Source organism: Athene noctua, chromosome Z, assembly GCF_965140245.1.
Source record: "Athene noctua chromosome Z, bAthNoc1.hap1.1, whole genome shotgun sequence".
NCBI classification, from domain to species: Eukaryota; Metazoa; Chordata; class Aves; order Strigiformes; family Strigidae; genus Athene; species Athene noctua.
This window is the reverse complement of record NC_134077.1, coordinates 76,637,749-76,652,370: the sequence shown is the minus strand read 5'-3', so window position 1 is coordinate 76,652,370 and position 14,622 is coordinate 76,637,749.

Genomic DNA, 14,622 nt, shown 5'->3' with positions numbered 1-14,622 from the left:
GCTGGGGCTTCACCCGCTTGGCATGTTTGATTGCAGCACACATCTCACATCTGTGGATGATCTCTGTAGTGGTGTCAATGGTGAGGTCCACCCCTCGATCTCGAGCCCACCTGTATGTTGCATCCCTACCTTGGTGGCCCGAGGTCTCATGGGCCCACCGGGCTATGAACAGTTCACCTTTGCGCTGCCAGTCCAAGTCCACCTGAGCCACTCTGATCTTAGCAGCTTGGTCTGCCTGCTGGTTATGTCCATGTTCATCAGTGGCCCGACACTTGGGTACATGGGCATCCACATGGCGCACCTTCACAACGAGGTTTTCCACACGGGCTGCAATGTCCTGCCATACTTCAGCAGCCCAGACGGTTTTACCCTTACGTTGCCAGTTGCTCTGTTTCCATTGCTGCAGCCATTTCCACAGGGTATTCGCCACTGACCACGAGTTGGTGTAGAGGTAGAGCCTCGGCCACTTTTCCCGCTCAGCAATATCCAAAGCAAGCTGAACGGCTTTCACATCTGCCAACTGACTCGATTCACCCTGTCCCTCAGCAGCTTCAGTGACCCGTCGTGTGGGACTCCACACAGCAGCCTTCCATCGTCAATGTTTTCCCACAATGCGACAAGACCCATCAGTGAACAGGGCATATCGCTTCCCCGCATCCGGCAGCTCGTTATATGGTGGGGCCTCCTTAGCACGTGTCACCTCCTGTTCTGGTGACATCCCGGAATCTTTGCTCTCTGGCCAGTTCGTGATCACCTCTAGTATCCCTGGGCGGCTGGGGTTCCCTGTTCAAGCCCGTTGTGTTATCAACGCAACCCATTTACTCCACGTGGCATCTGTTGCATGATGCGTGGAGGAGGCCTTTCCTTTGAACATCCCCCCCAGCACCGGCAGTCGGGGTGCCAGGAGGAGCTGTGTTTCAGTGCCGACCACTTCTGAGGCAGCCCGAACTCCTTCGTACGCTGCCAGTATCTCCTTCTCAGTTGGTGTGTAATTAGCTTCAGAGCCTTTGTATCCCCGGCTCCAAAAGACCAGAGGTCGGCCTCGGGTTTCCCCAGGTGCTCTCTGCCAGAGGCTCCAGGTAGGGCCAATCTCCCCGGCTGCGGTGTAGAGCATGTTCTTAACCTCCTGCCCTTCCTGGACTGGCCTGAGGGCTACTGCCTGGGCAATCTCCTGCTTAATCTGTTCAAAGGATTGTTTTTGCTCAGGGCCCCATTCAAAATCGTTCTGCTTACGGGTTACGTGGTAGAGAGGGCTCACAATCAGGCTGTAGTTGGGGATGTGCATCCTCCAGAACCCCACAGCGCCCAGGCAAGACTGAGTCTCCTTTTTAGAGGTTGGTGGGGCCATGGCTGTGATCTTGTTTATCACCTCCATTGGGATGAGGCGACGCCCATCTTGCCAGTTTACTCCTAGGAATTGAATTTCCCTTGCAGGCCCCTTGACTTTCTTTTGCTTAATGGCAAAGCCGGCCTTCAGGAGGATTTCAAGTATCTTCTTCCCTCTCTCAAAGACTTCCTCGGCTGTGTCCCCCCATACAATGATGTCATCAATGTGCTGCAGGTGTTCTGGAGCCCCACCTTTCTCCAGTGCAGTATGGACCAGTCCATGGCAAATGGTGGAGCTGTGGTTCCACCCCTGGGGCAATCGATTCCAGGTGTACTGGATGCCTCTCCAAGTGAACGCAAACTGTGGCCTGCACTCTGGCGCTATCGGAATGGAGAAGAACGCGTTAGCAATGTCAGTCATGGCGTACCACTTGGCTGCCTTCGACTCCAGTTCATACTGGAGCTCCAGCATGTCTGGCACTGCAGCACTCATCGCTGGCGTAACTTCATTCAGGCCACGGTAGTCCACAGTCAGCCTCCATTCGCCATTGGGCTTTCTCACTGGCCATACAGGGCTGTTGAAGGGTGAGTGAGTTTTGCTGATCACCTTCTGGCTTTCTAGTTGGCGGATCAGCTGATGGATGGGGACCAGGGAATCTCGGTTGGTGCGGTACTGCCGCCGGTGCACCGTCCTGGTAGCAATCGGCACTCGCTGCTCCTCAACCTTAAGCCGCCCCACCACTGAGGGATCCTCTGAGAGGCCGGGTAAGGTGGACAACTCTTCAACCTCCTCCAGGGCAGCTACCCCAAAAGCCCACCGGTACACTTTTGGGTCTCTGAAGTACCCTCTCCTGAGGTAGTCTATGCCCAGGATGCACGGGGCATCTGGGCCAGTCGCAATGGGGTGCTTACGCCAGTCCTTCCCAGTCAGGCTCACTTCAGCTTCCAGTAGGGTCAGCTGTTGGGATCCCCCTGTCACTCCAGAGATGCAGATGGATTCAACCCCACTGTAGCTCGATGGCATCAGGGTGCACTGTGCGCCAGTGTCCACCAAAGCCTTGTACTATTGTGGGTCTGACGTGCCAGGCCATCGGATCCACACTGTCCAGTAAATCTGATTATCCCTTTCCTCCACCTGGCTGGAGGCAGGGCTAATCCTGCTCATCATCACTCACTTCTTGCAAGAATGATTTACTGGTCCCCTCAAGAGGGTCAGACATAACGTTGGCCATTCTATTCTGCCTGGGGGATTTCTGACTGGACACTGGAGCTGCGCTCTTCTTGGAGGACTCCCCTTTTGTGATGGTCTTCCCTTTCAGCTGCTCTACTTGTGCAGCTACGGGAGCAGTGGGCTGTCCATCCCACCTCCTCATGTTTTCTCCATGGTCGCGGAGGGAAAACCACAGGGTGCCTCGTGGTGTGTGCCTTCTGCTGCCTTTCCCTTGGCTGGGGAAACGTTTACTTCTAATGGCTGAGACATCAGCCCATGCAGGTGGAACATAGGACATGTCCTCTTCCATTTTTTTGGACCCTCTGAGACAGTTCCTCCACAGCTGAGACCCAGGAATGCTGAGATGAAGGGAGATTTCCCTAATATTGCCAGAGCTTGCCAACCACTCCATCCACTGTCAGCGTGTGGGTGTCTGTTCACCAGGACACTATTGCCAATGCTTTCGAGTGTGCTTCTGGTGCGCTCTTCAGGAACTTTTGCCACATCAGGTGTGTGCAAGGGGCCTGATCTGGGTCCATGGGTGACTGCTCATCATTCAGATCACCATAGATCATTTGAAACACAGCCAGTTCCCTGAGGTTCTGGATGCCTTTCTCAGTGCTGGTCCATTTGCCTAGCTGACATAGGATATCATCCTTGTAGGGGTGCCTCTCCCTTACGCTGAGCAGGAGTCGCTTCCAAAGGCTGAGGGTTTGAGTCTGTTTCCCTGTTTCCCTACCAATGCCAGCATCCTTGGCCAAAGATCCCAGCTGCTTGGCCTGTCCCCCCTCCATTTCAAAAGCACTGGCTCCATTGTCCCAGCATCGGAGCAGCCAGGTGCCAATCTGCTCGCCTCCCAGGCGGCCGAAATCTCTCCACATATCTCGCAGCTCAGTTGGGGATAGAGATCGGACGATCACCTCTGGCCCTTCCTCCTGTTCCTGTGATGGGCCTGGCTCATCCTCATCCCTCACTCTGCGAACTGACTTTCTGGTATATTTTGTTTTCTGTATCGGGGCGACTGATACCAGCACTGGCTGGCTCTCTGGTTCAGCTGCTGTGCTGGTGGGGGCGACTGAGACTGGTTCTGCCTGTCCCCCTGGCCCTGCTCCTGTACCAGTAAGTTCATTCTCAGGTTCTGTAACCTTTTCTCCCCCTTGAGGGCAGTGGGTGGTGTTAAAGAGGACATGGTAGGCATGGGCATGTCCCCAAAACATTGCAGCGATCTGTGTCTCCTGGGTTTTGCCAGCTTGGTAACACACCCTTTCTAAGCACTCCATCAGCTTCTCAGGGCTCTGCATTTGTTTGGGAGTGAAATTCCAAAGCATTGGAGGTGCCCACCGACTCAGGCCTTTGCCCATCTTTTCCCACACCCCTTGCCACTCACTATTATCTGACCTCAGGGCAGGTTTCCGGGCACTGCTGTTGTTGGAGAAGTGCCGCATGGCCCAAAACAAGATCTGGCAGCATTCAGAAGGCATTGTGCCACAATCACACTGGCCTGCAGGCTCCAAGGATAACTGAAACTCCCCAAAGCCAAGAGGATCTCTTCCCCTGACTCACCCGTAGAGGGGGTGAGACCCCTAACTAAAGCCCAGGCAGAAAACAGGTACCAGCCTGCCCACACACACACCAATACAAACACATTATAAGCAGTCAGCAGCCAGTACATCAAAATAAGACCTTTTATACATTTTCCACCGATAACAAACACCAGCACTGGGATCATACACTGGATATAAGGATTAATCCAGCCCCACCATGCAAGCAAGTGGGCCAGCATTGCATACATTTTCTTATCAAATACAAATACAAACAGAAAAATTACACCCAACAGATTGCTCTAACACACTCTGGTCAGGGTCTGTCCCTTTTTGATTCTTATTTTAGCCCTCTTGTGCCCCACGTTGGTGCGCCAAAAAAGGCTGTGGTGGTTTAGGCCCTTCCGGGACCGGAGACCACGTTGCCGTTGTCCCTCCTCCACCCTCGGACACAAGTAGGGCACAAACCCCGGGTTAAAATAAGAAGAAATTTAATACAACAGTGTGATGAACAATCTAAACAACAACAGTAGCAATGATAACAATAAACAGCAATAACAGTGAACAAGACAAAATATATACAGAGAAATACCGCAATGGTTACAGACAGCCCCGTGCTCCCCGTCACCAAAGCCACAAAGGAAAAAGTTCCCACGCTGCGGTGCCCAGACCTGAGGTCAGCATGGTATGAAGAACCCGGATGGAGATCCCTTCCCCCTCCCTGCTGTGGAAACTTAACCCTATCCTAGCTGAACCAGGACAACATAGAAATAGATGGTCTTGTTTTCTTTGTAGCAGGTAAAGATATATCTTATTGAGGCTAACATACAGCTATATTCAAGTAGAAAGTGCAGCCTTCCAGGCTGATATTAATGGCAGAGTGCATGATAGATTCATTCAAGAAATTACAGCCACAAATACACCACCAAATGTTTAATGGGCAAAATGCTTGTATTTCTTTTTGTGCAACAATACGCCTTCAGCTAGTTCAACTTGTGTTGAACTTAAATCTAATTTTCCTTTGACCTACATTCAGCTTATGTATTGTTTTTTCTCCAATAGCTGAATGTTTTTATTCTTTAAATATTTATGTCTATACATATAACAAATAAAGGTTTTGTGTATTCAAATGTGCAGCACAAATGCTGTATAAATCTCCTGCTTGCCTGTTAATGAAACTAAAATTCAGTGGAGCAAAGCTGATTTACATTAAATTAAATCATACAAAATTCAGTTCAGTTTCAAAACTAAAATGTTCAGTTTCAAAACTAAAAATCTTAAGGCTACTGTATTCACCTCTTCAGACAGCCAATGAACTTATATGAGCTTTATATGGGCTTTAATAAAAATTCAGGTGTATGGATCCATTTACTGGGGTGTGGCTGGAATGCAATTGTCTTTCCTCAGTCTGGAACAGAGTAGTGACAGCATCACCTTTACAACCAAGTGACACAGGCTCAGAACTACGTCACATTGGTCCATCAAGCAATGGCTCAGATGCCTAGATGCAATCTCACACATGGACCGTTGCAGTAGAATATATGGTCACCTTATGCCTGCTCATCACCTACCCACTAGTTTTTGAAGTCCCAACACCACACAATGCAAAACTCCACGGACTGACATGAAACTGCCTTTGTTATTGCTTTCTGTTGCTTTCAGGGCACAGAAAGGAAAGGAAGCTCTATTTGTCTATCTATACAGCACCCTATTTTCTCTTTATTTATTTGAGAACTCTGGCAGTTTATAAGACTGAACAAATGCAAGTGCCATGCCACACTTGAAATTCTGAATTTCTCAGTATAAAAATGTTTTTGTAACTGCAAAACACAGAATCATGGAATTAAATATCATGTGCTAATAATGCAATCGCATAGTCCACCCAGTACACTGTTGAAAAGTTGCCCTCAAAATAGTTCTGTCACGATGTTCTTACACGTATTAACGGTGTAGCCAGTTGTTGCTCAGAATTTACCTTGCAGCTTATCAGTACTGATGAACGTCAGTGTTCAGAAGGTGCATGAGAGTGAGAAGTATGAGTTACAGGGTCTTTCAAATACAGTGAGAATCAGATATTACTGAAAGCCAGTAATAAAATTTTTTTACCTCTACTCTCTAGTGGCAGGGAAAAAGCTATTGTTGGTTTTGTCCTCAAGTATTTACAGTCTGTGACATTAAGCATGCCTTTCCATTTATTCTTCCTTGGGCTGAGAAGCAGAAGGTTCATTTAATGACGAAAAATGTAAAGCTACTTGGTTAGACGCCAGGAATAAAATTCAGGCTCTCCTGATTTCTCAACCAGCTCATGACTCTAATTCACTGTACATTCTTGTGTATAGTCCTCACATATAAAGTTTAAGAATTTCAATTAACTCTTGGCACTTCAGATTTACACTGAATTACCTGTGGCCTTATTTATGGAGATGCTCAGTGTTCACAAGCTAAGGTAAAGTTAAAAAAAATAAAAAAAAGTTTCAGGAACAAATCTTTTAAAACAGGCTCTTGTTCTCTGTGGGTCGTTTAACCAACACCCGAAGCATCAGAGATATGTAGCTGCTTTTGAATGATCTGATGTGTGAGATGGTAGGAACAGCATATTGTCTCTTACACCAGGAAGGGAAATAAGCAAAAAGAAACAAACAAACCCAAACAATGCAGTGCATTCTATACAAACACAGATTTATTGAAACTACTGCTCTGCCTTATCTTTTCAAATAAACTTCTGATGAAATAACATGCCTCCTACCAGTTTCCCTGGCAAAGATGACTGAGGGAAAAGACCCCAGTCATTTTGGAAGAAAATCAATGTTTGCCTGCCCAAGATTGGTGAGTCCATGAGTTTCTGCTGTATGAGAGTTTGTGCAAAATAAGAAGAAAAACTAAAGAATCAGCCATTTTGGTCATGAGTTGTTCATTTGTGAAGTGGAACAAAAGCTGGAGTAGTTTCACCAGATTGCTCATTCCTGTAGCGTCTCTGCTTGGGTTGGCAGAAACCTTTGTTCTTCTCCAAGTGTGCTATGTAGCCAAGCTTGGCTGTATATTCTGTCTCTTATGACAGTTTTTCTGCTTGTAGCTGTATGAAAAATTAAAGAACTTATTCATCTGCATACATCCTACTAACTTTTTTCACATGGCTAGTCCAGTTAATTGATCCAACAAGAGTGTACTGTCATGCCTGAAGCAGTCCAGGCTTTAATGGATGCCTTGCACCTCAGCTTTTCCTCTGGTGGCCTTGGATTAATTTGTGTATTTGTCATAGGAAATATTAAGAGATCCCTTTCTTCCTGAGAATTATGCTAATACACAAAACTGCTTGGAAACTTTTAGCTCACTGGAATGTGAAAGGCTCCCAGATCTACAGGAACACAAAAAAATAATGTGAAGAGCCATTCTGAAAATGTTTTCTGTAGGTGTATTTTATCTTTTTTGGGCTGGGAGAATGCAGGTTATTCCCAGAGGGACAGAATTCCTAAAGATTTCAGCAGCCACAATGTCAGATAGACTTCCAAAGCAGTTCACTTCCCATTTTACACATCAAAGTAGTGACACCCCATTCATAAAATTGTACAGCATGCTAGAGTCTAGGTCTTTTGACAATGCAGCTGTATGTGTTTTATCTAAATGATAAATTGAAGTTGAACTTTGTTTTGGTTTTTTTTTTAAGGGGAAAAAATGAAGAAGTAAAATAAAATAATTGAGCACCTGGAAAAAAAAAAAAAGTCTTCAATCTCTGGAAAATCTTTTCTTCAGTGGAAACCATGAGCTTTTCTAACATAATGCATGAACAAAATCCTCATTCTTAGGTTATCCTAGTTTTCTACAAATTCAAATGCACTTTTCATCTTAAATCATTTCTGTGTCATACTCTTTATTAGATCTTGATTCTACAGTCTGCTGAATTCACCCTTTGGAGATGTGTCTCTCTCAGAAATGTCAAAAAAGCTAAACAAAATGTAGACAACTGAACCCAGAGTTTGAGGCAAATAATCTTCTGGATAAAAATAGCCGGGTTATATCCTAATTGTGGAGGCAATAATGACAGAAGAGGAAAAAGGTACCATCACAGGTAGTTGTGATTCTATTCTTTTTTGAAACCAGACACTATGTTTTTCAAGACAGTGTACAGTAGCTATATATCAGATACACAGCTCTGCCTAAATACTTAAACAGCTCTATTCCTGCACCACAGTAGCCCTGGCACATTTTCATTTTTGTTGCTTCAAAAGTAGTTAGTATTTTGCAGTGACAGCATCACAATCACAGGAAATTCAAAAGCTAGAGCTAGTTCAAACTCAGCCATAGAACTTCATATGCAGAGGAGCAAATATAAGCATTATTAGCAGAACCATATGTTAGGGCTCCAGTTTCTCAAGTCTTCAATGATCTGCCAGATTACTGATCACCAGACCTGTGGACTCGAAAGTCCTCTGTCCTCTTTTTTCATACACACTAGTGCTCAACATTTGGCTGATAATGGGTACCCTATTCTTAGTTTCATGAAAGATTTTCTTTAGTTTTCTTTTGGTAACATAGTCATGGAATATCTCCAAACCCTAAATCCACTATCCTAAATCCAGGCCCTCTCCATCTTAACAGAAATTCAACTGGGGGAAAAAAAAAAGAGAAAAAAAAATTACTTTCACTGCAACTGTCTGTTTTCTACAGTTTTCTCCTCACTCGAAGTACACATGTCCAAACTACTTTATGATCAACATGATGAGAAGAATGAGCATGGAAAAAAATCTTTCTGTTGTTAGCTTAACACAAGCATTTCATTGGAAGAAGAACAGCAACGTTGCCTAATTGCTAGAATGGTCCCATTATTTCAGGGGTATCTGAACAAATTCTTCTTTGATATACATAACTGCCAGGGCCCTTAGAGAACTTACAAGCCTTAATGGATCTCACCAGCTTCTTATGGGACCTCCCACTGACCTTGCCCATGGTCCAGGAGTCCTTGGGACTGCATTTTGGGGTGGACACAGCTGGCACTGGGATCACCCGGGTACTAGCTCTCCACCCCTGGGTGAGCAGACAGCTCTCACTGCTTCTGGACATTAACCTGCCCAGTTCATGACATTTGAATTGATCACTTCAGAACTTATGTGGAATTTCACTCACTGCTTTCTTTAGAAGAAAGGCAAAATTGTGACATAGCAACTGAGTCAAATTATCAGGTAATAATGTGATGTGCCACAATCTGGAACTTCTGAATATAATATTATACATGTATGTATACACTCACATTGCTTGTACATGCAAATAACCTTAACAAGGAACTGAAAGCATTTCAGTTCACTCATAACATCAACCTAAAGGTGAATGGTGTATGATGGTTTACACAATATAGCTTAAACAGATACAATGGTTTGATACCAATAACTGGAGATTTTATACTCTTTCATCCCCTTCTCACTGATGAGATCATATTAGGCATGAACAGAGATGCCTTGATCTCACTGGGAAAGAGTGTGGAAACTAAATAATACATAGTAAGAGTTGTTTTACTTTTATAAAGTTCTAACACTGAAACTAAGTATTTTACTGTTGAAAATGGCACACATGATGGCTAAACCTTTTCATAAAAGGTAAACGGATTCCAGTTTGATTAACAGCCATTCTGCTTTAGAATCTTAAGAATATATGTGGGTAGAGCTTTAGATTAAACATTGGTAAAATAATTAAAATTATGATGATGATAATTCTTCATCATTTCTATTAGATTTTTTACATAACTAATAGTACAATATTGTTATATGGCTATGTTTATTATATTCCTTTCTTTTGGTAAGGCCAATTTATTTCTTTTAGTCAACAATTTCTTGACTAAAATTTCACAAGTGGGATTGCCATAAGGAAAGAAAAGGTTAAAGGTGTTTGTACTATGTAAGAAAAAGAAGTGTATGAAAATTAGCTTTCAGATTATAAAATTACAAGAAAAGGGATAGAGTTTCTTTGTATGTTGACTAGCCACTAAGGATGGGCTTATTCCGAATAGTTGTTTGGAAAGGGAATTCTCAAGGCAGCATACTTAGCAGGAGATAAACCCAGCATGTTACATTCTGGAAAATGACTGTAAACTCTTATTATATGGAGAAGCAGAGAAGAAGCAAAGCAATGTAAATTTACATCCTTCTATTATTCAGAGAATGCCTGGTGTTAGAGATTGAATGTTGCTGGATTGTGCAGACTTTGTTCAAAAAAATCCTCCAAGAATACTTGAAGAACAGCATCTTCTTGCTCTTAAGATTAAGGACAAGACTTTCCACCGAGGAAAGCTGCTGTAGCTGTACTGGAGTCAATGATAGTGTATTAATTTATAACAGCCTATTATTCATGGCACTTTGCAAACAAATGAAAATGCAGACATTCCACTCATATGAGGCTGTTACTGTTGTTCCTTACAGACCTACATTCTCATTCAACAGAGCCACTGAGAACATGTTTGAACAAGAGGTCAAACAAATTTATGGAAGTGTATGAAAATCTTATTATGTTATTACTTATGCAGTGCCACATATATTCTCAGAGACTTTCTGTCGGTGAAGAATAAATTAAGAAAACAGAAAACAACATCCCTTGACTCAAAGATCTTCCTGCTTCTGAGTGCTAGAGGAGTTATCACTGGACATACAGGTGATGCAGATTTGGGAGTGCTCTTCTGAATAGATTATGAAAAACAATATTTTCACATGATTTCAAATAATCCACACTCTGGAGGGGAACTCATTTTCTTTTTCTGTAGTGAATTTTCCAAAGCAGACTGAAACCCCTTGAAAGTCTGAAAGCCATGTTTGACACAACCTTCACAGAGACAACAACATGTTGATGAGGTCAGATGGAGAAGTGTTATTCACAATTCTGCTGCCCCCTTAGACTTCACATGCAGGTCTATTTTTGCAGGCTTATTTGAGATGACCCAGTGACAGCAAACTTTGTCCAGTTGTATCTGGTCATCAGGATGGTTTTTGCATTCTTTTCAAAAGCCTAGCTGGCTTATCCTCAGGGTTTCTTAGTCTTTCTCAAAGAAAGGCTCTTTTCCATGCTGGATCCTGCTCTGTGTCCTGTGCTCCGTAAAACTTTTCTGCTGTGACAGACCCATAGCAAAGAGCACACTCTGGACAGAGAGTGTACTTGGCCTCCTCCTCCTGTAAGAGTTTAAGCCAAATAAATAACTTGGTAGATCAAGCATCCATTGTCAGGCTGTCACAAATGTATGCACTAGAAATCTCCCTTCCTTAGTTTTGTGGTATTTGTTACTATGGTGTCAGGGCAAATTTTGGTACATTCATGTTAGAATATGACCAGAGTAAAAAACATTGTAAGCTATATGAAGACAAAATATACTGGTTTGGAGCAGGAATTGTTTTAGTCATATCCCAGTCCCAGGCTGTGTTGGGTCTGTGTGTGTGTGTTGGGAGTTTTGGTAGAAGAGGAGGAGGCTACAGTGGTGGCCTCTGTGAGAAGCTTCTCAAAGTTCCCCCAGCTCCAAGTCAGACCTCCCACTGGCCAAGACCGAGTCAATCAGCAACAGTGGCTGTGCCTCTGTGATAACATATTTAAGAAGGGGAATCTGTGAGGAGGAGGAGGATTTGAGAGGAGAAGTTGTGAGGAAAACACCTCTGCAAATACTGAGGTCAGTGGAAGAAAGGAAGAGCAGGGGAGGTGTGCTGCAGCAGAGGCTCCCCTGCAGCCCATGGTGAGAGGTCAGGCTGTGCCCTGCACCCATGGAGGTCACCAGTGGAGCAGATGCCCACCTGCAGCCCGTGGAGGACCCCACACTGGAGCAGAGGCTGCACCCGAAGAAGGCTGTGACTCAGGAAAGCTCCCGCTGTTGTAGTTTGTTGCTGGGAGGACTGCAGCCCATGGGAGGGACGCCAGAGCAGTTCTTGAAGAACTGCAGCCTGTGGGAAGGACTTAATGTCAAAGAAATTTTATGGAGGACTCTGTCCCATGAGAGGGACCTCACACTGGAGCAGAGGAAGAGTGTGAGGAATCCTCACCCTGAGGAGGAAGGAGCAGCAGAGATAACGGTTGACGAAGAGGCTTCAACCCTATCCCCTGCCCCCCTGACTCACTGGGGTGGAGGAGTTAGAGAAATTGAGAGCAAAGCTGAGCCCAGGAAGGAAGGGGTGGGGGCAAGTTGTTTCATAAGATGTGATTTCCCTGTCTTACTTTGTTTAATTGTTAAATTAAGGGCTGTTGTTGTTGGTTTCAATTAAATTGATGTGGGTTTTTTTTAAATTTCTCCAATAAGTCTGTCTTTTGCCCATGACCATAATGGGTGAGTCATTTCTTTATGTCCTTATCTCGATTCCTGAGCCTTTTGTTGTATTTTCTCTTTCCCATTTCTGAGGGGGAAGGACTGAGTGAGTGGCTGCATGGTGCTCGATTTCTCTCTGGACTGAAACCACAACACAGGTCTAGTGATATTAAATTTTGTTTTTCATGGTAAGGTATGTCTGTATGTGATATATGCTAAGTTTCCACTCCTGATTTTTCTTTCAGTGAGGTACATGGCAAGACAGTTCATACACTAGAATATAAATTGATGAAGAAAACTGAAATAAGTCATTATAATCAAGAAGATTCTGTAACTTCAACATTACTGAGTTTTACTAATTTTTCACATGCTTTTAGCCCAAAACAGCTAAAGAGCTGTATCTTAAAAAGTGTAAACCAGGTAAATCCCTTTATATTTGCTTTGAAAATATGACAAAAAGCCTTCACTGTGAATTGTATGCTATACTAGCAGAATCTGGACTCATGATTTTTGAGAAAAATGGGCAAGTTCTACAAAAAGTCTGAAATTCTAGGCAAAAGTTAAACCTATTTTTTCCTTAGGCAGATTAAATACCTGATCTATACCACAGTAGTTGAATGGTTGAAGCTTTAGAAGATTTTGAATAAAGTCGTTGGTTTACTAATGTATAATCCTTCAAAAACACAGTGTCCATCATGTTTTACAATTTAGATTATTGATCTCAATGTGATTTACAGGCATTATTTTTCTGTATTCTCAAATCTATACATGTACCAGTATATATTCCCCCGAAGAGAGATTATTCATGTCAGTAACTCCCACATCAGTAGCATAACACCAAAACACACTGTTGTGTACTATATTGGAATTTTAGAGCAGCATCATAAAGAACACTGATAAAATCCCAGAATTTTAGTACCAACTAACTTAAGTTTCTAGTTATATTTTACTAACACAAATAGGGGGCTAATAATAAGCATCTAAACCCAAGATTTTTGTTAGCACTTTCTAGAATTTCCCGTTCTTGTCAAAAGTAATACTGGAAATGCTGGGAAGAATTCAGGGGTGTTTTTTTCCTGATAGGAGTTAGAGGTGGAAAAGTATGAATGGTAGAATATTTTTTCCTAGTTTTGTGGTCCAAGATGTCATTTTTAAAAGAGTTTGAGTGTACAGGTACATAAAGGAAACAAAGTTACAAATTATTTAGCAGTGGGAACCAAAAGCTAAAATCTAGAAGACAACCTAATATGGATATTTGATATTTGTAACTGTACACATGATTAACCACTAAACACTTTATGTAAAGCTGTACTGTCTGCTAATTTTCCATTTACTTTTCTGCTTTTTTAACAATTTTCTGGGGGGAAAGAATTATTTTCTTCAATTAAGGACATTCTAAAAGAATAATATGCTCTGGTATTTTCTATCAGACAATGGTGTTAATTCTTATTTGCCATTATTTCTGTGACATCTCTGTAGACATTACCTGAATTGTGTTTCTTAATTACAAGTGGTAGAAGAGTTACTAAATGCAGTGAGGGACCAAAGACATAGTGGAGCCATTCAGTACAAACTTTGGAAGACGTTAACAATTAACACAGAGTGCATATTACATCTTACCACACTCTGTAGCAATGAGCTACTCACAAACATTTGACAGATTTGCAGGTAAGCCCATGCAGAAGAAGTTACAAGCTTCATGTGGTTCTCCATTCACTGAGAAACAGGTTAGTGCATAAGGAGAGCTCTTGAAAGAGGTGGCACTAGAGACAGTCTGGTACAAAAGCAGATTTTATCATCTCTCTACTGAATTGAATAGCAAAACCAGGGCGACAGTTCCTTGTAGCAAGACTCCACTTTCTAAAGAACTTGAAAACAAAGAAAGGCTACAGTTAAACTTCTTTATATATCACTTCACCACTGTCATGCCAAAGGGAAAGCTAATGGGAAAAAACTGGGATTTCCCAGTACTTCCTTACTGCATTTTAGCAATTTAGCAAGTGGCAGACACTCAAAAGATGGCTGTGCTATGTTACACAGCATATGCTGAGTCTTCAGAGCAAGCTCCTAAAGAGCCAGTGAATGTCTGTGGCAGAGGACAATACCATAGGCCTCAGCAGCAGTACAGCCATGTTAGCCCATGTGGAGTTAAAGCCCTAAAAACTCTTAAGTTAAAACTCACTTTTTAACAGTGCTGATTAACTTGCAGGGAATATGACCTCAGTGCCGCTCTGTTTTTGGTCCACGTAGAAACACTTGGAGCACCTTTGTAAAACAGCACA